Source organism: Cyanistes caeruleus, chromosome 21, assembly GCF_971803275.1.
Source record: "Cyanistes caeruleus chromosome 21, bCyaCae1.hap1.1, whole genome shotgun sequence".
Taxonomy (NCBI): Eukaryota; Metazoa; Chordata; class Aves; order Passeriformes; family Paridae; genus Cyanistes; species Cyanistes caeruleus.
Window position 1 is genome coordinate 1,398,183 of NC_141721.1, and position 24,764 is coordinate 1,422,946.

The 24,764-nt window shown below is 45.5% G+C and overlaps 1 protein-coding gene and 1 long non-coding RNA gene across 9 annotated transcripts in view; both read right to left on the reverse strand.

Annotated features, from left to right (window-relative positions):
* The window catches only part of AUTS2 (activator of transcription and developmental regulator AUTS2), a 664,369-nt gene that overhangs the window by 497,911 nt on the left and 141,694 nt on the right, over positions 1–24,764 (reverse strand). The gene's annotated exons all lie outside the window — the stretch shown is intronic.
* Positions 16,106–24,764, reverse strand: part of LOC147649590 (uncharacterized) — a 38,165-nt gene continuing 29,506 nt past the window's right edge. Inside the window, exon 2 of the long non-coding RNA XR_015278555.1 lies at positions 16,106–18,896. This is a non-coding gene — a long non-coding RNA (uncharacterized LOC147649590). The remainder of the gene's footprint in view (positions 18,897–24,764) is intronic.

The window sequence follows — 24,764 nt, forward strand, 5'->3', positions numbered from 1 at the left end:
AAATGTGTGTGGTCACTCCAATACTGTGCTGAAACACAGGACAGTTGTGCACAACAGTCAAGAATTCACTGGAGCCTGAGTTAGCAAAAGCCTCCCCTGGAGCAGGTGCTGAGGAAGTGCTGAGCAATGCCAGCCCCGACTGCAGAGCCATGGAACTGCTTTTCTTGGAGCTGCCTGGCTTTGTGGAAGGCAAAGAACACAGAGTTGATTCTGCTGTGACAGGTTCAGCCAGAAGCCTGTGTGCTCCTGCCAAGAGATCCTGAAGCTCTGGCTCCAGCCAGCTTCTGCCAGCCTAAAAATCCCATTGTGTTTTCTCTAGAGATTTTTTCTAGCCTGACACAAGTTGCCAGCTTGTCCAAGGTGATGTGTTTGCTGCAGATCTCACTCAGTGACCTCCAGCACACCTGGGCAAATCCAGCTGTGGGCACACACTGCCATCTCCCACAGCTGTCCTTGGCTCAGTGCAAGGACAGGAATCCTTGGAAAAGGGGGTTTATGGTGGTGAGAACCCAACTGAACAGTGATCAAGAACCACGTAGAATAATATGAAACACAAATATAATATAAATTTGTAATATAAATTTCAATGTATCTAAATAATTGAGCTCAGTTCTGCACCTCAGTTCTACGCCAAAACTCCCAGATTTTTTCTTCACTTTAATTTTCACCTTTTTTCTCATTTAGAATGGGAAAAAAAAATATTTTAAAATTTCAAACTTTCTCCCAAAACTAAAAATTTTGTACATTTGTATCTGTAGTTATACAGGATTTGCATATACTGATCAAAACACACATTCCAGGAGATTTCACTGGAGGGAAGGACAATTCCACTGCAGGGGCTGCTGGCACAAAGCTGGCTGTGGGCTCCTCCACCCTCCACACATACTGTGTTCTCTGAATAATTCAAGCAGCACTTGGGTTGGCATGCCACAGACCCAGGCAAGGAGTCAGTGGGCTGATGAATTTTACATTTAAAGGGTATCCCCCTTTTCACAGGGTTACAATAAATGCATGTGGGCTTAGGCAGCTCTCATCCCTGCTGTCCCTGCACTAGGAAACAAATGACTTCAGCCTCACACCATTCATTAGCACAGCACTCAGCAGCCATAAAAAATGTATTATGGTTTGCAAATGGAATGAGAAGCACCCCTGCATTCTGTGCCTTGAGGGAATATGCTGCAGCAGCAGGAAAAGTCCAGTGCATTCCAAAGGTGTCAGGATGCTCCCTAGAACCTCCTGGCCACAGAAAGGCTCTGAGCTGGGACACACTTGGCTCTGCTGCCCTGTCAGCCCCCAGGCTGGATGAGAAAAGCTGGAGACAGAGACACCACCCTGGGACAAGGCAGGTGAGAACAAGGAGGGAACTGCTGGAGGGAGAGGGAAATGCTGTGAATTTCTGCATCCCACAGGCAGCCTGCCACAGCCAGGGAAACCAGAGCATCCCTCTGCACAGCCCAGGCAGCAGGACAGAGGATGCAGAAATGAGCAAAGGAAAGGACAGAATTAGCAGAAATGTGGATTATGGATCATGAATCACAGATTATTCCTCAATCCACGAGGAATCCAACCTGAAGATTTTTTCAGCCAACCAAAAAATCTCCACATAATAACAGGTTGTAATAATTGAGCTTTAAGAAAAAGTTAATCTATTTTAAAACAACACTTTTCATCTTGTACATCAAGAATTCAAACTATTTCAACACAGGTGCTCTTCTGTCTTCTAAGCTCCTACTGTCCTGTGTTCCTCTGGATTTTCTTTTATCTTCTCTAGGAGCTCCCTAACTCTACCACTGTTTTGGCATGTGGCATCCAGCCAAAAAAACTGATGAGGAAAGATTTTAAAGAGGAGTAACAGTGATTGTAAAATAAGGAGAGAAAGAGAGCTCAGCTAGCACCTGAGGACTGCAACACTTAAGGTGAGCTTGGCAATATTCCTCATTAGGAAAAGGATCAGAACCTTTTTGCAATTAGAGGGGGAAAAAAGAAACAATGGTTCAGCTTCCCATCTGCAAGTGAAACCACTTTCTAACATTCAAGCTGAAAAAAAAATAGTAAAGGACAGAAGTTTAAGAAATAGAGTAATATGTAACCTTTCCATTTGCTGGCTTATTCTTCCCCAAGGAAACAGATACAGTGAAGATAAATTTGATGATCAAAAAACCAGAGGGATTACATTCTTGTACGGTGCTGATCACTGGCAAATCCCCCTCTCTCTGCAGTTCAGAAGCACAGCTTAGCATAACAGACAAGATTTATCACTGCCTTGTCCTTCGCACCACTTACAAAGTAGACGTGAGTTGCTCCTATCTCACTCACCTACAGGAGGAAATAAATACCAGAACAGTTCTGGTGTTCCTGTGCAAAGGCACAAACCCTGTGCCCAGCACAGAGCCCAGATCTCCCCCCTGGGGAAATCTGCACTGCTCTGGAGGCATCACGTCCTGGCTGCAGCTCTGGGCTCACTGGATGCTCCTGATCCTGAGTGGGGTCACCCACAAAGTCACCAGGTACATGCAGCAGTTGCTAGAAGGTGAAACAGATCCTCCCTTCCATTTGTGTGTTTAACACAGAGTCTCCAGCTCGATGGGCACAGAACACAGCATGAATGAATGAACAGGGAAAACCAGCCATGGCTGCTTGCTCCAGTTTTATCTCAGGGCACAGACCCTGCAAAGCCACCTCATACACCAGAGAATAAGAGAATTCCCTTCACAGTCACGCTGTGGCTGAAAACATAATGTCTTCTGCAAATATTCGAGGTATTTTGTAGATAGATCTTTTAAAACTGAAGTGTCATCTAATACTCAGGGCTATTTAGTGGCTGAAAAAGCAATTACTGTAATATTTCTTGTTTATAGCCACCTAGAAGCTACAGATTTAACTTGGTAGGGATGCACAGTCAGGGGATCTGGTTCCAAAGCAGAACATCTCAAATCAAGAGCTTTGCTAATGCCTGCAGCAACCTTGCAAGGAGTTACAAAAGCTGTGAATCACATCACTTGAGCAGCACTTGGAGTCAAACCCCACTCCATCACACGCTGCTGCCTCCACTGAACTCGGAAGCGTTCCTGCTGCAGGAAGATCCCAGCTCCTGCCTCTCTGCAAAACTTGCCTCGAGCAGGAACAGATAAAGCTCTGCAATGCATCTCTCCAGAGCCATGGAATATGTTGAGGGGAATAGGAACCATAAGCAGGAAATCAGTCTGCACTGGGAAGGAAACCTTTCCTAGGAAAGATTTGTTTTCTAAGCTGCTTTTAGGGGCTGGGATCCAAATCTCTCCTGTCTGACCTTATCACCACTTGTGCCCTGCCAGGCACAGGATTAGAGCTGGCTGGACTGGGAAGGTAAGCTATTAATGTGGGGGATTGGAGGTGGATGTGGGAATTGCTGATCTCCCCTGGAGCTCCCTGTGACTTGCAGCACTCAGCTAAACCCTGGACCACAAAGAAGGTATTCAGGGACCTAAAACTATTTAATTCCCATTGACTGGTTTTCCAAAGGAAATAAATGGCTCCGTGAATTTGGGCCTTCAGCCCTCCCATGCAGCAGAGCTCATCTGTGAAATGGAGGTGAAACCACATCCTGTTCCATCTGTGCTTGGCAGTGCTGAATCCTCAAAGAGGGGAGTGGAGCAGCCCTGCAGGAAGCACAGGGCTGCACACCAAGGGTATGGAGAACAAACAGGTCCTGGAGAGCAAACAGGTCCTGGAGAGCAAACAGGTCCTGGAGAGCAAACAGGTCCTGGAGAGCAAACAGGTCCTGGAGAGCAAACAGGTCCTGGAGTGCAAACAGGTCCTGGAGTGCAAACAGGTCCTGCAGAGCAAACAGGTCCTGCAGAGCAAACAGGTCCTGGAGTGCAAACAGGTCCTGGAGAGCAAACAGGTCCTGGAGAGCAAACAGGTCCTGGAGTGCAAACAGGTCCTGGAGAACAAACAGGTCCTGGAGAGCAAACAGGTCCTGGAGTGCAAACAGGTCCTGGAGAGCAAACAGGTCCTGGAGAGCAAACAGGTCCTGCAGAGCAAACAGGTCCTGCAGAGCAAACAGGTCCTGCAGAGCAAACAGGTCCTGGAGTGCAAACAGGTCCTGGAGAGCAAACAGGTCCTGGAGAGCAAACAGGTCCTGCAGGGTGAGGGGGGCTCAGGGCACATCTCCCTCCTCCCAGACCCACAGCAAGGCAGCCCCTCCTGGCCAGCAGACAGGGGGGATAAACTGCTGCACCCCACAAGGCACTGCCCAATTGTTTATTTGGGAACAACAGCAAAGCCACTCTCTCCTCTTCCAAGCCTCTGCAGCCCTTCATCTTCACCAGGCCACAGCCAGGGAGTTCCTGCTCCTCCCTCCCTCCTGCCAAGCTTCTTGCACCTCCCTTATTCTCCCCCAGCTGATGTGAAGGGTGGGAAATGTCTTCTGTATCTCCTCCATCACCCTTAAGGGAAGAGAAGAGCATCTGCAGCCTCGGTGCTGTCACTCAGCCAGGTCTGTGTACCTGGTTCTTGCTTTCTCTGTTCTTCCCTCCCTCCCTGACTGGCTCCCTGCATGCCCTAACTCAGAGGGGTTAAAACTGGTCCCTCCCCAGGTTTTCATCTCGTGAGTCATGGACCCTCCTTAAAAAAGGAGTTCAGGACAGAAAACCCAAACCAGCACTTCAAAAAGACACGCAAGTCTGCAGCTTTATTATGAGGCAAAAATGACCTCAAACCCCTGGACAAAACAAATGCCTGGGGTGAAAAAGATGGAATAAATTAAGGGATACAATTATGGCTGGGAAACGAGAGAAGGAGGTTGCTCAATAGGATGAAAGAGGGATTTGAGGAATAAGAAATGAAAGGAGGTGTCAGCTTGAATCAGCCAGGTTGAAAACTGCTGCTGATTTTGACTGACACGCTGAGACTTTCCGATTGCAAACTCTTTCTCTAATAAGCTGCAAATTCACCTCTACACTTTCACTTTGATCTTCATGCAAATATTTTATAATGGACACATTTAATGATTTGCAGGTGCTTATTGGTTCTATCACACTTGATACTGGAATCAATCTCCTCTTTTGGAAAGCTTGGGTTAATGGCAAAGTTTATTAAACTGCATGCAGTCATTCAGAGAAGATCAATAGAGACATGATTACAGAGCAACCAGAGGATTAAACATGAGATTTATCACAAAATTAAACTGAATTAAATGTTCTCTGATAGCACTTGAAATGCTGTCGATACTCTTAACTGATAATCTATGCTTTCTGTGTTTACTTACCAGGCAGCAGGGAAGTCTGACTCGAGGAAATGACTGTAATGTAAAATCTGCAAAGATTTGCTGAGAGCATTAAACCTCACCTAGAAAACCATTATTTCTTCCTGTTAGAAGAGCAAAACCATTTTGCTTCTTTGCCCATTTCCTCCTGAAGGCAGAGGAGGATACAGCTCTCTCCCACATCACACTTTGCAATCTCCTTCTCAGGGCCATTATAGGATGCACAGGACATCAAGGATCCTGCACAGGGTTACAAGGAAATATTTTATGGTTTCCTGCTATGGCAGTTTTTGCCTCATTCAGAATTGATTTTGATTTCTTGATGACCTTATTAAAACTTTTTCCACACACTGAGAAATTTGCAGCCTTCCTGCTTCTCCTTTCCCTCAGCTTAGCCCAGCCACCCCCCAGGTTCTTACACCTCTCCTTGCACAGCACTCTGCAAACTCCTCTGATGTTCTCTGCCAAAAGAATTCAGCTCCAAAGCATCAAAAAAAAACCCAAAACAAAACAAAACCCACAACCCCCCTTCAAAAAAACCCCAACAACCAAAAAATAAAACCCCTAAAAGCTCCAGGTGCACCAGCAGCACAGTACCACTGTCCTAGGAAACAGAAAAGGAAGGCCAGGAGAAAAAAAATCAGGCCTGTTTTACAGAGAGAATCTAAATTCAGACACTTGAGATCTGCCCCTGCAAGAGAGCAGGAATTACCCAGCCCCTGGGCTCTGTTATCAGAATCCCAGAGATCATTCCCATCTGCTCTGGGATAATGTGGTTTTTGGTTGGAGGACCAAAACCTCAACTCTCAGCAGAGGAGGGGGAAGAGGAAGGGCAGGAGCAGGAGACCCTGAGCACACAAGAGACCAGATGCAGAGCAATAACCCATCACAGCTTTGATAAATCTTGATCATGTTTCTGTGGGTTTCCAAAACGGTCACAACACACTAATCCAGCTGGTGAGTTCCTTTCAAATTGAATGTTTGTGTTCAACATCAAGCAGAAGGAGGGATGTCAGCTTCCAGGCATTTTTCCATCATACTTTTTGGAGAAATGTGGTGTATCCCACCACAGCCTCCACCAAAAGTTTAATAAACCTTGATAAAATACCTCAAAGGAAATATGACCATCCAACAGCAAATGAACCACCCAAAACAAAACCCATCCAAAAATCCCTCATCAACTATCATGAATTGAATTGTTACTGACTCAGAGGGGCTTAGCTGCTTTCTAAACAGGCTCAGCTATCCCCAGTGTACTTTGCAAAATTCAATCCAGTAATCCAATCCCACATGCATTACGTGAAATCTTATTTCTCCAAGCTCTAGAAAAGAACAAGCAAAAAGGAAGGCTTTAGGAACACTAATTTGCCAATAAATACTCACTGAGCCAATTTTGCCTTTGCTGCTGTTTGGAGGAAAATAAAAACAAAACAAAAAAAAAATCCCAAAACACAAACTGTTGTCCGAGTCCTACATTCCCTTGTTAAAACTTCACTTGTGGATAGAGAAAATACCACAGAGCATGTACCCTGAAATTAGCCCAGCATGCTGTGCCCCAATAAACAAACCCTCAGAAAAGAGATTAGCATCACTCCCAGTAGGCTTCCCCTACAGAAACCACTGCCAGTTCTGTCCAGAAAGGGAAAAATCTCTGTAATACCTGATAAATGGATATATATAATGAATATCTAAATGCCACAGTCAGTCCTCCCCGTGGCTGTTAAATTTGACATCGATGATGTCTCACGGTGATGTCCCAGGGAAAGCTCTGGGTGTTCTGGGAGCCCTGAGCTGAGCAGGGCCAGACTCACCCTGGTGCTTCATCAGCAGGAGACAGCCCAGGGTTATGGTTCCCCACGTCCCTTCTGGGCTGCTCCACGGTGCCACAGATGGCACCAGGAACACAGGAGCGCTGCCATGACCCCAGAACAGCAGCTGTGCCATCAGGAGGGCAAGGAGCAGGTGAGCAGCTGCCTGTGACATTAAACATCCAGCTCTGACAGCATCCTTCTGCCCTGCCACGGCCCCGTGGGATCCCAATCCATCTCCATCCCTGCAGGCTGCTGCCCTGAAGACACTCTGCCCTTGAAAATGAGCATTTCTGCCTTCCTCGTGTTTACACGCAGAAAAAAGGAAAGAATAAATAAAGAATACAGTTGCATATCTCAGTGTACTGCCTGAAAGGTGGGTTGAAGCCAAGCAGGTGACAGGCAAATGGTGTCAAAAATGGGATTTTTCCAGGCAGTTGTTTCCCTGCCACTGGTGCTGTCTCAGGAACAAAGGCCATGATGGAACACCCAGCACGTTGGGCTGACACCCCAGCAGTGCAGCAGTGACCAAGAGCGGGCACAGAGTGGCTCCTGTTTCTGCCCTGGCCAAGTTCAGCTGGCAGTTCCTGATGGGAGGCTCATCCTGCCAAGTGTGCTCCTTCTGTCCTGTCCCACAGCTGAGAGAGGGGCTGGACTTGCCTTTCCCCCTCCTCTGGCCCTTAGCAGAGCTCCAGGGCAGCAGGGAGGTGACAGCTCAGGACACGGAGCTGCAGACTTTTCTGTGGCACCAAAAATCACCTCCCTCCAAAAGCAGTCGCCGTGTGCGCTCTGCCTTTTATTAATTTAATGGTCAGGATAATAAATTTGTCAGTAATGACAAAGAAATTCCCTAGAAACTGGAGTGCTCAAGTGTCATTGAGGCTCCATCTATTTAGCAAATAGATGAATGCCTTTGAGCGAGGCCTGGCGTGTGATGAAGCAGCTGTCACCATCTCCTGCAGCAGCACAGGCACAGGTAGCTCTCAGGGCTCTTCCTCAGATGGATGGGAAGATGATCCTGATGTGAACGGAAATCAGCAGCTGAAAAGCCAATTAATGAAGTGACACAGAAGTAATGGGTCATTTCTGTAAGTCTTCTCTCCCGGTGACTTGTACGAGCTTCAGTCTCTACAATCAGAGTCATTAAAGTTTTACAAACAAAAGTGAATGGATTTTGCTTTCTGACTCACTGGTGTTTGAGTGGACTCGCACACCCTCATGAAGGTAGGAGGTTTTTTTACAGAAACTTTGATTTTTTGGAACACATTTCTGTTTTTTTCAAGGACTGACACACTGAATTTATTTTTGTAACTTGATTTCTTAAAAATTTCTGTTACTTTTACCTTTCTAACTGAGCAGTTCTTTTCATATGTGTTCTCTGCTCCGCAGCCACTGAAATTGGAGGAAGTTTTCCAGCGAGTTTCTGTGTGCTCTGTTTCCTGACACACACTATGAGAGCTGAGGAACAGAGAATACACAGTTCTGCTCTCCTACTTTCATAACTAAAAATACAATGAAAGTGAAAATGTGGTTGAATAATGGATTGGATATCAAAGATAACACTTGGTCCATTAGAGAGGAAAAAGAAATGGCCATGAAGGGTCTTTCCAAACAAGAAATTGAAGCAAGAATGAATCAGCAGAAGACTCTGCTTGTACAGAACACCTCCAAGAGATGGTCTGAAAGCCTTTCTCTGCAATGTGAGGTAGGAAAAGAAAGGAAATAAGGCACTGGGACAGACTTTCAACCAGGAAACAACAAAATATACACCAGCTGAGAATCTGCTGTAATTAAAGGGAATATTTCTGCATGAAAGCAAATGAAGCACAAGATGCTCAACCTCAGGCAAGGAAGTTTCAGTAGAATATTAACTGCTGGGGCTGCCAAACATCAGGAGGCACAAAGGGATCAGCCAGGGGACAACAAGCAGGAATTCTTCCCAACTGAATGACTGCAGTGAGTCCCCACACTGCTTACACTGACTGAGAAAAGCTTACAGCTGGATCAGAAATTCTTCCACTGTGAATCCTAAATATTTAGAGCAATGTGCTTGGCATTCTGGTTTGCTGAAAACCATCATAAAGCCAGAAGATTCTGGAGCAAAGCAGAGCAGTGGTGGAGGAAGAGAGGCCCTTCTCAGAGCATCCCCAGCTGAGCACAAGCACACACTGTACCATTTGGGAGGCAACTTTATGTGCTCTTAGTAGTAGATTAATGAATGTAATTACCTAACATTGTGGCTGTGAATGCTGCAAAACTGTAATTTATAGCGTGCTGTAAAGTTCTAATGTGTTTTTATGTCCATAAGCTGCTTAACCATAATCTAATGCATTTGTACACGAGCACCCTCCTAAGTGGCTCTGGGATCAGCGGCGAGCGCGAGTCCCCCTCGCCTGCACACTCCTGCTTTATGTCTTGATAAACCAACCTCTCCTGCTGGGCAGCTGAGGAGAAGCAGCTGCTAATGGGATGAGTAATTTTAACTCCAGTGGCAAGAAATTATTTCCTTCCTTCCTTCCTTCCTGGCTGGCCAGAGCTGCAGCACCGAGGAAAGCAAAGCGCCAGCGTCGCACAGAGAGGAAACAGCACAGGGTGGGTCCCTGGTGAGAGGTGGGGTGGAAAAGAACCTTGGTGGGATGGAGAGGAGGGGTGGGATGGAGCACAGAGCCTTGGTGTGATGGAGAGGAGGGGTGGGATGGAACAGAGCCTTGGTGTGATGGAGAGGAGGGGTGGGATGGAACAGAGCCTTGGGCTGATGGAGAGGAGGGGTGGGATGGAGCACAGAGCCTTGGTGTGATGGAGAGGAGGGGTGGGATGGAACAGAGCCTTGGTGTGATGGAGAGGAGGGGTGGGGTGGAGCACTGAGCCTTGGTGGGATGGAGAGGAGGGGTGGGGTGGAGCACTGAGCCTTGGTGGGATGGAGAGGAGGGGTGGGATGGAGCACAGAGCCTTGGTGTGATGGAGAGGAGGGGTGGGATGGAACAGAGCCTTGGGCTGATGGAGAGGAGGGGTGGGATGGAGCACAGAGCCTTGGTGGGATGGAGAGGAGGGGTGGAATGGAACAGAGCCTTGGTGGGATGGAGAGGAGGGGTGGGATGGAACAGAGCCTTGGGCTGATGGAGAGGAGGGGTGGGATGGAGCACAGAGCCTTGGTGGGATGGAGAGGAGGGGTGGGATGGAACAGAGCCTTGGTGGGATGGAGAGGAGGGGTGGGATGGAACAGAGCCTTGGTGGGATGGAGAGGAGGGGTGGGATGGAGCACTGAGCCTTGGTGTGATGGAGAGGAGGGGTGGGGTGGAGCACAGAGCCTTGGTGGGATGGAGAGCCAGGACTCAGCCCCACCTCACCCCTACACCTCGAGCTCTCAGGTCTCCACATCCAGGACACCAGGAGATCCCAGGACAGCACTCAAAGGGAATTATCTCACACAAAACCCTTCAGCTCCTCTGGGTTTCCAGCTGCTCTGCTCTTCCTGTGCTGCTGCAGGACCCTGTGGTCACTCCAATCCTTCCCTGCTCCAAGAGCAGAGATGTGGCCAGGACTCCTGAAGTATGTGCTTATTGTTGCCACTAACTCATTTAGGCAAACCATTTAACTTCTTTATGCCCTTGCTTAACCATCTGTAAAATGGGACTAATAATAAACCTCAGAGGGATTTAGTTAGACTTAATTAAATGGTTTGTAAAGTGCTTTGAGATCCTCAGGAGAAATGTGTTGTGCAAGTGCAAATTATTATTACTGTTACAGTGCTTTCTACTTTCAACACAGTTAAATATTAATGATCCACTTCTCCTAATGCCCAGTGATACAACTTTCCTCAACAGGAATTTTCTCAGCTAAAAAGACACAGGGCCTGGCAGTAGAACATCAAAAAACTTTCTTTGTTGTTCATTCAGAAGTAGTGTGAAGATAAATGTTTTAGTAAGTACCAAACTAAAGATGGGGATCCCAAATTCATGTGCTGTACATGCAGCCAGTTCAGAGCCAAAACAATGCCAATTAAATCACCAAATCACCGTGTTCTCATTACACACTGCCAGAGACCCAGGCAGGAAACATCAATATCGATGCTGATATATAAAAAATGCCTTTCCTAGTTCAAAAGGTGGCACGAGTGATGTGATTAACATTCAATTAACAGCTCCATCGTGTCAGAAGGAACATCAATGCCCCGTTGGTGAGAGTGTTACAGCTTCAGGGGCCAGGGGAGAGAACATCCTGGATTTTAATAAGGTTTGTCTATTGTGATCTGGAAAAAAAACATCTGAAAGTTGCCTGCAGGCAAAAAAAACAAACAGTGATTCCTCCTCTTTTGTCAGCTTCTTCCAGGCCAACTTAAAAGGAGAAAAAAATGAAAAAAAATTGGCTCATGGCTTCAGGTCCCAGGAGCTGAGTGAATGTGACCTGGTTTTGCAAGGTCTGCTGAGCTTTTCCATGTCCAGGCACAGGAGCAGCAAGTCCTGCCCCAAACACTGACCTCTCACCTCCCTGGGACAGCATCTGCTAAAACTGAGCCCCAAACCACCACTGACAAGTGTTTGCTTAGTGGTTTTCAGTATTTAGTTAAAATATATAATAATATATCAGAAGCCAAATCAAACATCAAGAGGAAAAAAAAAAAAAAAGCAATTCCAAATTTGAAGGTATCGAGGTTTCACACACAACCTTTGGTGGTCTCCACTTGGAACTGTGGTGTGGTTTTTAATTATATGGTGAACTCTGATATTTCTGCTTGATCTTCAGTAATAATGACATAAAGATACATAATCTGTTGATAAGACCAATGTTTTTACCATCCTTATGTACTACAAAGTGAGCATATCTAAAGAAAGCTGATTCAAAAGCTCTTCTAATTTACTTATATTTACAGATCCTATAAATTATTATATTTTTATAGTAATTACTATATTATTTACTTATATTACAGATCCTATAAATAATCAAAAGAGAACAGAAAAAAAAATCCAGAAAAACAACAGAAACAGCCCCAAAAAAAGAAGAATTATCATCATGCCAGATGAAAAATCCCCTTTGCACTGAAGGTGTCAGAGCAATAAGGACACACCAGGTAGGAATGCAGCAAATAGAAATGTGTGTTTTTGAATCATGAAGTCTTTATTTCACCTAAGAAATAAGTGAAATAAGAAGAAACCACACCAAAGAGTTTTTGGGGCCTGTGTAAAGCCAGGGACAGCACCAGGACTGAAACCCTGCAGACTGTTCTCATGGGGCAGAAAAAACATTCTCACTTTCTTTGGTTTTCTGTGCCCCTCCTGATGGATCAGGCAGGTCACACCTACTCATGAGAGGTTCTCAGCCCACCTGGAATCTCAGACTTTGGACAAAAATCCACTGCTCAGAGCCTAGATATCCTCCAGGGCAGGATCAGTTACCTGTGAACACTCTCACAATGCTGAGCTTCCAGAAAAACCTCCCTGAGGAAGGATTTTCCCAGCTTTGTGCTAACAGTCTCAAGGTGACCCGTGTAAATTTTGGATGCTTCCAAAGGCAGGCAGAAGGGCTGTCACCACACCACAAGGTCCATCAGATGATGTCCTTTGGCTCCAAAACCACACTGCCTGAGCCAGAACTTGCCCTGAGGGATAACCCTTAAAAAACAAACCAGCCTTGAAACACAAAGCAGGCAGCTCTGGTGCCAGGGGTGCTCTCACCTCTGACAGATAAAGGAGCTGGGTGCTCCTGTGGGGTGGCAGGAGATGCTGGCACACAGGAATGATGCTTCTCAAGGCCTGGGCTCACTGCAAGCCCCCTGCTATTTCTAAACCCTCTCCACTCCAGCACATTTCACACGTTCAGGCCTCTGAGCCAGCAGGGAGGAAAAGAAGAGTTGTGGCAATTTTATGTTAGTAATAATTTTAAGCCTATCAACTTCAACATAAGAGTTTCTGTCGGTTTCAATATTTAATTTATTTTGCCTTCTGGTGGTTCCTAAATTAGGGAGACATTTTATGGCTCTGGTTGACATTTTTATGAAAACTGAAACTAGGCTTCATTTTTTTAAGCGAAATTTCTCCACTTGAAAAGCTAATTAGTGCTTGTGCCCACAGTGGGGATGCAGGTGTGAAAACACAGACAGACCTACACACACAGACAGATTCCTTTTGAGAACCTGGACATCCTGCACCTTTGTCACTACAGCAAATGGCAAGATTCTAATCTTTCCCTGGACTCCACAATTAAAACCTGCACCCCATGACCAGACACCACAATCCCTGAGTCTGCATTTTTTTCCTAAACAAGGATTAAAGAAGCACTTAACTCCACAGACTGGCTGCCAGTTATTATATTAATATAATCCATCTTTGCTTCCCCTTGTTTGAAAAGAGAGGTAAGTGCTCTGGCAGCCTTGAGCTCCTTCCCTTCTGCTGATTATTTCCAGCACAGAAATGCTGGCCTCAGTGGGTACCTGCAAACAGCCTGAGTGCCCCTAATGATGATCTACCTGTCTGCTGCTTCCAGGCCACCTGTTTGCAGCCTCCCAGAAGCCTCACAGATAGATAAAAAGCTTCCAATATTTTCTCCACATAAACTGCAAGCCATCCATCAAGTTGTTTACATCACACCGAGATGTATGCACCTTTATCATTAGGGCAGCTGTCTCCAGAAATGGGATGAACACACAGACATTGTAAATCTCCCCTTTTACAACGGGGCTGCATTGTTTTTGTTGAAGGAGATGCACCCAGCAGCATCCCAGGCTCAGCCATTAAGGGGACACGGTGCAGCAGAAGGGCACAAAGGCAGAATGTTTTTAAAAGCACAACCAAAAGGCTCCAGAGAGGACAGGATGGCTTCTACAGCAGTGCTGTTTAGCCTGGCTCAAAAGCTGCCATTCCACAAGCACTCTTAAGGCCAGGCAGCTTCTGCCAAGGCTCTGAGCTACCCCAAAAACCTGCCTGGCCCTCGGTGCTGCCTGTGCACACAGCCAGGGCACTGCAATCACAGCCTCACAGCAATTAACATCCTCCTGCAGCTGCAGTAAACACCATCTGTCACCCAGGGGAACGTGCCCAGGCTCTGAAGGAAAGGATCAGAGCCCAGCAGCTCCATCCTCGCTCAGAGGTGTCACCTGTCCAGCCCCTGGCACCAAGAGATGCTGAGATCAGCGCTGGGAGGGGGAATGTCCATCCCTGTGCTGGGAATGGAGTGGCAGGAATCCCCTTTCAGCACAAAGCCAGCAATGCCAGGGCTCTGCTGGGATCCTTTGGGTTAGAGACCCTCAGGGGCTCAGCAGCTCTGCCCCAAACACCCCCTGGAGGAATGAAGTAGGAAAAGGAACCTGGGGAACATCAGCAGCATCTCAAGAAGCTGTCATAAAGCAGGGGGTGTGGGGGAATGAAAGACAGCTCATGTGTGAATCAAGTCTGAGCTGACACCCCAAATCCAGAAAGAATTTGTGCTGTGATCTGCTCAGGTGGGGGAAAAGAGAAGTCTCCTCCCAGTGAGACAAATATCCCAAAGGGACCTACTGTGGATTTGCTTTGAAAACTGCTTTCCTGTTTATCTGCCAAAACAAATAAGGACAATCAGAGCTGGCTGATATAAACATCTTTCCTCTTCTTGAGACAAATTCTCTCACAGAGCAATAATTTCTTTTTAATTGCTGCATTTAGACAAAATAAACCACTTGAGAAAAAAGAGGACGTGCAAAAATAACAACAGATTTGAATCAAAGTCTGGACCTTGAGCTACAGAGAGAATTAAAAGCAGACTGGAGTCGGTGTGCAGCACCTGAAGTCCCAGAGACACCCAGAGCAGGATTTGCTGTGTCCCTGCAGGGTCCCTCTGCCCTGAGCCACCCTGGGCAGGGACCATGGGGCTGGAATTGGGCTCAGCTTCACAGCCAGGGCTCTGTAACAGGGAACTCAGATCCCAAACCTCACATTCCACCTCAGAACCCAGCTGGTTTTGCCACTGGATGGGAATTGGTGCAGTTGCTGATCTTAGGCTGAAATACAAGCATTGACTGCTTAGCCCACTGTAAAATAAACCAAGAACAAGATCTTTTTTCTTCCTTTTTTAAATGTAGCTCCATATAAAATTACAGCATTTGCTATTTCAGCAGGAATGGTTTTAGCCACAACAAGCTGAAGAGACAAGAAAGGATTTCAGGGAGAAGAAACAGCTTTTGTGAGACCCACTGACATGTGGGGAAGAAGAGAGGAGCTTCTGGACACAGCCTTGAGAGGCTGGGGTAGCTGAAAACCTACTGAGTTTTCTCAGATGCCACTTAATGAGGGCTAAGGATAAATCAAATGTGATGGGAAGAGACCCCTGCATCCTGCAAGAACAGAAAAAGACATTTCCTCCAGTTTCCTTTTCTTTCCAAAGGCATGCCATGTCCTGAACAGAGTTTAAACTCCCCCAGCAGGTAACACTGGCCTTGAAAGCATCTCTGGTCCTTCCCAAGCCTCTCACTGGAACGATGATAAGCAGAATGATAAAGCCCAAACACAGAAATGTCAATGAGAAGCAGCTCAGGGAGGAGGATAAGGCTTTGTGTCACAGTGCTTCCTTTTCTCCTCCTTAGCAGCTGCTTTGCCCCATGTTCAGTTTGCTCCTGAGCACCTCCAAATGTGCCCAGCACCAAAAGTGGGGCAGGGAGGAGGAGGAATCCCTGGCAAGGAGGCAAAGGAATCATTTCTATCAGTGGCAAACTCTGAAATCATCCATTGCCACCCTCTACAGCCTGTGTGGAAACCTGCTGGAAAAGCTAATGAAGGAATGGAATTCTGGTGTTAGAAAAACGAGTTTTAATGAGATGGACTGAAGGATTTCACCTCTGATAACCCATTTGTGGACAGACAAGCCCAAACTGATTATTTCTATAATTATATATATAATAATTATAATATATTATAATAAAATAATTATTACATATATTATATTAATATAATAATTATATTAATAATATATAATAATTATATATTATAACTATAAAATTAGTATATGTTACATATTAATTATATATATAATATTATACATTATATCCCAAACAAATATTATTATTAGTTTTGTATTTTCAGGAAAACATGAAAAATTCATGAAAAAACACAAAAAATTATAGTTTCTCTATAGACCATTCTGGCCAGTTTAACAAACTGGTAACAGGCAGGGTTTTTATGAAGTGCCTGTGCTCATCAGCTCTGTGCTGGCATCTGAGGTTACAAATTGCCTCTCCTGAATCTAGAGGGCTATGTTTTTTTGTGGCATTGACATTTTCCTTTGAAGCATATCAGTTCTTCCTTCATTTCAAGTGCTGGTTGCTCATTTTATCCTGCCCTTTAAATGTTTAAAAAGATTCAAACCAGATTAAGGAAAAAAAAAAATAATAAAATCAAACCCAAAACCCCACAGTCTTCTGGATTTATGTGTTTTTCTGATGTGCTTGCCATGCTGTAACCAATCAGATAAGCTCCTTAGTTCCCTCCAGTGATGGATTATTGAGTTTTTATTTATGTTTCTCCTTGTTTATCCTCCCAAGCACCAACACACTTGTACCAATGTCTCAGCTTCAACCCCCATTAAGGAAAGAAAGAGCTGGCAAATGTGATCAGCCTTGGAGATTTTCCAGAGTGAGAGTGCTCCCGAGCCCTGTCCTCTGCTCTGAACACTTCTGGCACTGGCTCTGCTCTCTCCCCAGCACAGTGTGAGCTTCACAGCCACCTGCAGACATCTGATGGGCAGGAGGAGAGCAAGGGAAAGCAGCTCTGAGCAGCCACAACAGCCCAGGCTTGGTGGTGGCAGCAGCTGAGGCTGCCCCAGCTCGTGCTGCAGGTGCCTGGGGCAGGTGGAACAGTCTGGGCTTGGCTTGGCTTCCCCTGGAGTGCACTGGGATCTGGGATAACCCTCAATTCCAGCAAGTTACACTGCCAGGGAATTTTCTGTTTCTTCTGTGCAGGCAAAGGCAATGGTTTCGGGCTCAGGAGTTCTGCTCCCAACACATTGCTCTGATTGTTCCCTTCTCTGATGTGGGGAAAATCCCAGCTCGGCCATAGCAGAGCTAACTTGTACCAGGAATGAACCCCCATGTGGTATTTTGGCATTTAGGAAAAAAAGTGGGAAACTTATTACCAAAAACATGCAAAACATCCAAGTTGTTCACTTGTGTGAGGATTGTCTTCCCTTGAAAATCCAAGAGGACAAGTCCCAGTTAATAAATCCAAATACCCTGGATGACTGAGTCTGAAAATCATTCAGATATTAGTTACTATTATGTAGGACAGGCCGAGACAACTGCAATTAGTGCTCCCAAATTGAGGAGAGTCACCACAGAGAGGGGAGAAGGGAATGGATGGACACGTGTGTGAGCCTAGTTTGTATTCAGCCACATCAGCTCTCTTTGCACAACAGAGAGAAGTGAGTTTTTAGGAGCAAAATGAAGCATGAAAGGTGGCAGGTTTGTCTCTAGTGGCCACAAGGGCCCAGAAATTCAAAGGTGTGAACATGACCTTGTCATCAACAGCTATTAAGCAGACAAATGCAGCTGAAGATTTATCAAAACAGAGACACTGGCCTACATGTCCCCTGGCAGCAGCAGCTGAACTCTTCTTAAATAACCTTTTGTTGAAGATTTGGGAAAACCTGTTAGCACATTACACTTTGCAGTGCTTTAAGTGGGGCTTTTGTTTCAAGTGACACTTCTTGCCTTCCCCTTCAGCTGTGCACAGCCTTTACAAGGAATCACAATGTTTTTGTGAGCTGGGATCAGTGGCAGACACTTTTCAGGGACACAGGTGGAAGTGTCAGGTGAGAGCAGCTGGAGCTGCTGCAGTTGCACCACCTGAATGGTCTGAACCTACTCTCCAAGGCAAAATAAGATTAAAACATGATGTAAGGCTCAGAAAAGAACAAAATGAGAGAAAATGTGGCATTCACCCTTTCTAGAAACCACATTTCTGCCCAGCACATGCTCTCACAGCCACACACAGACCCTGGGGTGCAGGGACATGTCCTGCCTACATCAGGTTCTTTAAAATACCAGTTCTCCACTGCTTCTCCAGCTCCAGGCTCACAGTGCCGCTGCCAGAGCCAGAGGGGAGACTCTTACTAAGCAGAAAGCAAAAAGAAACGGCAAAATTAAAAAGGAAAAATGTAAACCAGCACTGGAGAGAAATGGTGAGCAGAGGCCCAGCCCCAGCTGATGCCTGGGCTTCCTCCTCCCCTCCAGCACGTTTGAGATGTGCCTGAGCACCAACACAACAGTGACAGGCTTTTGCAGCTTCTACAAGACACTGAGGATGGCTGCTCTGCAGAAATCTTCCCATCTTTCTTTCTCAATTCTTTTAAACTCCTCTCAATGGTTTTTAATGACCTGAAAAGGGCAAGACAGGCAGACCCATCCCACTCCTCCTGCCCATGAATTATGTGCACTTCCCAGTGTTGCTGTTCATTTTTTAATCTCTCTTTTCACCAAGACCAAAGTGGTATCACAAACACTGGAGTGTGTGAGTGGACCTGAACATGAAATCAAGGCAGATTTCCTTCCACCATCTCCACGAAGCAGTTGAGACCAGACTCCTGTTACCCAGGACAAGCCAGGACACCAACTTCAGAATGGAATCCAGCCTTAACAACTGGATTTTCATGCTGGTTCAAAAGAAAAGTTAAATCCCAGTATAATTCTCTGCTTTCCTTCATTTCTCAACATGTATGTGGTCATGGATTCAGTGCACATCTGTTACAAAGCAGATGAACTTCACAGGCTCTTTCTTCCCTCTCTCCTCTGCTTCCATGCAGAAAATTAAAGACTGGAGGGTTCACAGTCTATACTAAAACCACTGGCTCAGATGATGAGTGAAACCTTCTTTTGGAGGATTAACCTGGAATTGATGGCAAAGGAATGCAATTACTTTTTTGGTTCCAGTGACATTAAGCACAAGGAGCAGCCTCAGTTTAGGGAACTTGGCAGTATCAAAACCCAGTTGATGATAAAGATAATTACGAAAAACCATGACATGAGGCCAGCTTTCACAGAAACCTGCAGCTCTGCAAAGAGAAGACTAAAGCTGCTGGGATCAGTGATGGGGACCATCTCCACCCTGCAATGCTGGCACAGGATTATGAAGGGAAAATCAAAAAGAAAAAGGCAGGATGGAAAAGTGTGGCTTCCCTTGCCCAGGAAGGACTGTGGGATATGGGGGGCTCAGAGAAGAGTCATAAAGCTGAGAGCAAGGGGGATGAGCTGGGTGTCAAGTGTGCACCTCAAAGTCCTCACTGAAGGAGGAGGGAAGGTAAAAGCTCACAGAAGTGAGCTCTTTGCATCCCTAACAGGTGTTTTTCTTCCTTTTCCCAGAAGTGGGTCATTAAATGCCTTCCTCCTCAGTGAATCCCACATGGAAGCAAACACCCTGGCTCAGTGGAGCCCCTGCTTTTAGGTTTTACCATGAAATTGCTGTGACCAACAGGCTCCCTTGACCTCAGGCTGAAGTGTGGTCCCAGCAGAGAAGGATTCACTTCTTGTGCTGGCACAAAACTTCATCATCCCTTTTGCCTCTCACACTCACTGAAAGGGGAGGACCCAGGTAACACTTCCTACTTCAGCTGACTCTACAGGGCAAAAAAATGGCATTTTGAAGCTCTGGCATCTGCCAGTTCTGACTTGACAAACCATTTGCAGGTATGGCAAGAGGTATCCCTGTCTTACTGTGAATATCATGTAACATCATCACTTTCTAACTCAATATATGAGCAGGTTTTCAGCTTCCAAATTCAGTTTGCTGTTCCTCACAGACAGACTCACTAGATTTTCTTTCTTTCCTGCATTTAACCCCATGAAATGTGCAGTACTTTAAAACACCATCACTTACTATTAAATTTTAAGTATATGGTAACCAGAGATGTATAAAAGGCAGTTTTAAAGAGTCCCTCCAAGACAAAGCAGAACATTTTTGTATGCCATCTGATAACTATGTGAACCCTCAAGCATTTAAACCTTGGCTGTAATTTCAGAAGAGCTACATATAAAAACCTTATTTACAACTGGATCTTTCCTTTCTCTTTCCCCACTGTGTCATCCTGGTCTGTTTAGCCCTTGGAGAGGCTGTGCATGAGAGACAACACAGAAAATGCACTACTTCAAAAAGATCATCATGTATATATATATTACACATATAAACCATATATCTATACTCATTCATACCATGATTTCTGTCAGGTAAAACCAGAAAAGAGATATTGAAATGAACTTTTCATACAAATCACAGGAAAACAGACCAGATTCACAACATTGCCTGGGGCATGTTCCAGAAAGGAAAGGGGCCTCGTCAGAGTAACCATTTCACAATATGGACACCTGTGTGTAAACTACTTACAGTGGGGTTTCTAAAGACATTTTAATTTACTATGTACAATAGAAAGTGTACTTAACTTCCTTCATTAGAATCTACACATCCAGCTTAATGTGCTATGTCTGATTTCAGAGATGACAGGCTACAAGTGATTTGAGAATTGGTGATGTATACACACACCCTTTGTGACGTTTACATCACCCCCATTTCGACCACCAGCAGACAAGATCAGCAGGAGAAGCACAAACCTGCACTTTTGAATTAAAAAAACACTTTTTGGACAAAGAACTGCAACACCCCAATTTTCCAGTGGGCCAAGAAGAGCAGAGATCCCTGGAGATGGAGCTGACAAGACATCACCCCTGGCCAAAATTCCAGGGATGGGGTGCTGGGGATTTGCTGAGGAGATGCTCTGCACGCAGCCCTGGCTGTGCTGTGAGCACTCAGGTGCCTGCAGGTTTGAGACAGGCACCTCCTGTAAATGTCACTGGGTTTTTAAAGGTTAAGTAAGCATCTTGAGAAAGGCCTTGGTGCTCCTCTGCTCCACCTCAGTGCAGGCTGATAAAGGATTATTAAAAAAGAAGGAAAAAAAGGCTGCAAACAGATAAAAAGCTCACAGGTTGGTGTTGAACAATTGAATTTTTCTGTGCCCAGCTACAGCAGTAGATTACCAATGGCAGATTTACCATTGTTAATTAATAGATCAAAGTACTGAAGAGTGTTTTGCTTAATTAATGAACTCATCTACAGAAGAATGCTACATATTATATAGCATTATATATATATAATTTATATACATAACCATTTCTTAAAGCTGTGACAGCTTCCCTTGGAGTGCCCTCTGAAACATCTGCCCTTGAGGTCAGGATTATGACAGCTGTGGTCAGCATACAGAGCTCCTACATCATAAATATCACCAGGAAAAATCCCTTTCCTTGAGAGCTCTCTGATTTCAGTACTAGAGGGTCCTGGAGACACTCCTGGAGCTGAAAATGGCACAGCTTCCTTGCAGTGCCAGCTCTGGCTGGCTGGAAAGGGGACAGAGCTACAACAGGGTTAAAACAGAGCACTGGGGTAATCTCTTCTGGATTGCTTCACTTGGTCTGCAGCAAATCCACCACATTCTGTTGGGGAGATGTTGAGAAGGAAAACTGCACCTTCCTGGAATGGGGCACATCCCCCTGCACCCTCCTGGCTCCAGCAGCACCCCTGACCCTGCTCTCACACCCCTGTTCCTGCTCTCTCACCCCTGATCCTGCCCTGTACCCCTGATCCTGCTCTCTCACCCCTGATCCTGCTCTCTCACCCCTGATCCTGCCCCCAGAACCCCTGATCCTGCTCTCAAACCCCTGTTCCTGCCCTGCACACCCCTGATCCTGTGCTCACACCCCTGATCCTGCCCTGTACCCCTGTTCCTGCTCTCACACCCCTGTTCCTGCCCCCAGCACCCCTCATCCTGCCCCCAGCACCCCTCATCCTGCCCCCAGCACCCCCTCAATCCTGCCCTGCACTCTCCTGCTGTCCCTCCAAATCCAGCTCAGCTCCAGGGACACATCTCTTCCCCCTGCACCCCTCATCCCTCCTGACATCTCTGCCCCCTTCCCCCTGCCAGCAGCAAGCCCCAGACAGTGACACCCAGACAGTGACACCCAGACAGTGACACCCAGACAGTGACACCCAGACAGTGACACCCAGACAGTGACACCCAGAGCACCCCTGGAGCTGCTGCTCCTGAGGATGAGCCATGCCAGGGGAGCAGGGTGGGCACAGCTCACACCACCCCAACCACAGGCAAACAGCTTCCAAAGAGCCCAATGAAGATGTAAAAACAAGGCTGCTTTGTGAATTAAAGCGCTCTTGTCGGGAAAGGCTTGCCAAGTGACTTGGAACAACTCCCCTTCTGCATCCAGCTGAAAGGAAACTGCTCTCATTCATGCTGGTATAATGTGATTTATGTTGGGCCAGGCTGCACCAGCACAGCTCATTCTGACGCTGCTGCTTCAGTCCAGCTTTTTTAGATGATACCCCAATTTTTTAGATGCTTTAAGTCACCTAATGCAAAATATATTAAAAAAGAAATGCGAATCTTTATCGCAGATAAATATCTTTATTTATTTCTGAAACACTGCATGTTTATCTGTCCCTGAAGCAGCTTCAGAGGAGATGCTGTGTTGGGTTCAGCAGGAACAAAAGACTGTCCTGCTGCTGAATCTGCTGCCTGCAATTTCTGCTGGCTGCTATTTGTCACACAAACAACAACAAGCTGTGATTTTTTGAAATAAAATGCGCTGGTGTTTGAATGAGGAACATCCAGCTCCTCAGTCAGGGGAGGGCACATTCTTGGCGTTGGTGTAATAGTTTGCAAATCCTCCCAGCACACAAGGATGTGGTTTGTTTCTCTTTCAAACACTCATCTGCAAGCAATTTCATTCAGTTAAATATCAGAATTATATTTTAGCCATAGTAGTGCTTCTGTGCAAAGGAAATGATGTTTTAAATGGGCATGTAGATGTGATCCTGCAGATTGGGGCTTAGAACAGAGTAAGGATAACTGAATATATATATATAAAATATATATATATAATAAGATATATATAATAAGAATAACTGAAGGGGAGAGGCACTCCTGAATTGCTGTTCCCAATTCCAGAATGAAAGTTCCATATATGAGATAACTAAAAGCACTTCAGAAACAGAACCAAACTGTTATGCAATAAACTTTGTTACTCCCAGAGAAAAGATGATCAAGTAAGAAATACCATTTCAAAAGGCCTTATTTTTTAATTCCCACTAACTTCTGTTTAGATGAGCCCAAATAATGCTGTGATAATAAAAATATTCTGTGTTACCCCATGTCTGAGACAGAAACAGCCAAGAGCACTCATCAACAGCAAAAAGAAAGGCTGCTGATATTTGGGTTAGTACAGATCTGATCCAGGACTTGCCAGGAAAAACTCTTCTTTACCAAAATCTCCCATGGGAGGTCCCTGAATGGGACAAGCTCAGGCCAAGCTGCCTGGAATTTGCAGGATTGGCTCTGACCACCTTTGCCTGCTTTCCAGAACAATTTCTGCAGTCCCATCCACCTCTCTGCCTGACCCAGAGACAAATACTTCACTTTCTTTCTCTTTTAAACCTCCCCCAGGTGAGTACAAGATAATCCCTGTTCCCATGAGGAGTCAGTGAGTGGCCAACAAGTGTGGAGGGAACCACTTCCCACATGGAAATAGCCAGGGAATTTAAATCCAGAGATGTCCAGAGAAAGACAAACACCCCCTGTAACCAGCCCTCAACCCAACAAACACAGACCTGAGATTTTAGAGAACGAGGTTCAAGTCAGGCCAAAAACTCAATCAACTCTGTGTTTTCAGCTCTCAGTCAAGCCATTGGTGCCCAGAGTTAAATCTGGTTTGGGCTGGAGGGTTTCTGAGCTCTCTTTGTGCTTCTGCAATAGCTTTGGGATGGGGAATGACTTAAAAATTTTCATTTCAGTATTTTGCTGGGAAACTCTTTCTTCCTAATACAGAATGGTATTTTTAATTATTAAAAACATTAACAAAAGCACAAGATCATTCCCTTTTCAGTGCAGTCCCGTGTCTGGCTTGAGGAAGAAGAGCTCTGCTTGTCTTGGGGGAAATGCCTCTGAAGGAAAAAGAACTTCTGGGACAAGAAGTGTGTCCCATAGCAGGGCTATGCTAACAGGCAGGATTCAGCTCGATTTCACCTGGAAAATGAACAGCACTGTGTGCCTCTTAAATATTTTATTATTGAAAAGGGATGGTTTCCAGCAGAGAGCTTTGTTTACAGCTTGGCAGGGTGAATGGAAAATCTCACATGTTGATATTTGCATTTATCACCTCTGAGCACTGGGAATGGGGAACCCCATGCACAGAGACTCAACAGTGGCAGCAGCCAACAGGCAGCCAAGCATCCCCTCAAATTCAAGCCAGTATCTTTTCAAACCCATTCAAATTCACTAAATTTAAATGCACCAATACCTTTAAATCAGGAACAAACTCTCCAGTGTTCTGGGAGTGAAACAGCACTAAGCTATGTGGTAATGCCAAGGAAAGAAATACCTCCCTCTCTATAATAAGCCCACAGGAGACCACAACCCCTTACACAACTATTTGCTACTGCAGGATTATTGCTGAATTATTTCTCAAAAAGAGGCTAATAAAATTTGAGTAAAACCAGAACCATTCCCACCGTTGTTACCAAAAGACTTGTCTGTACCTGCATAATAAACTCTTTTACAGGGAAAGAAAATGAGAGCATTAAAAATCTACTCTGATGAATGTCTTCCTAATGAAAGTAAAATATTTATCACTTAGCAATTCTTCCTTATGGACACTGAGTAAAATATTTTGGTGTTAGATGCATAACGACCACAGAATTAAA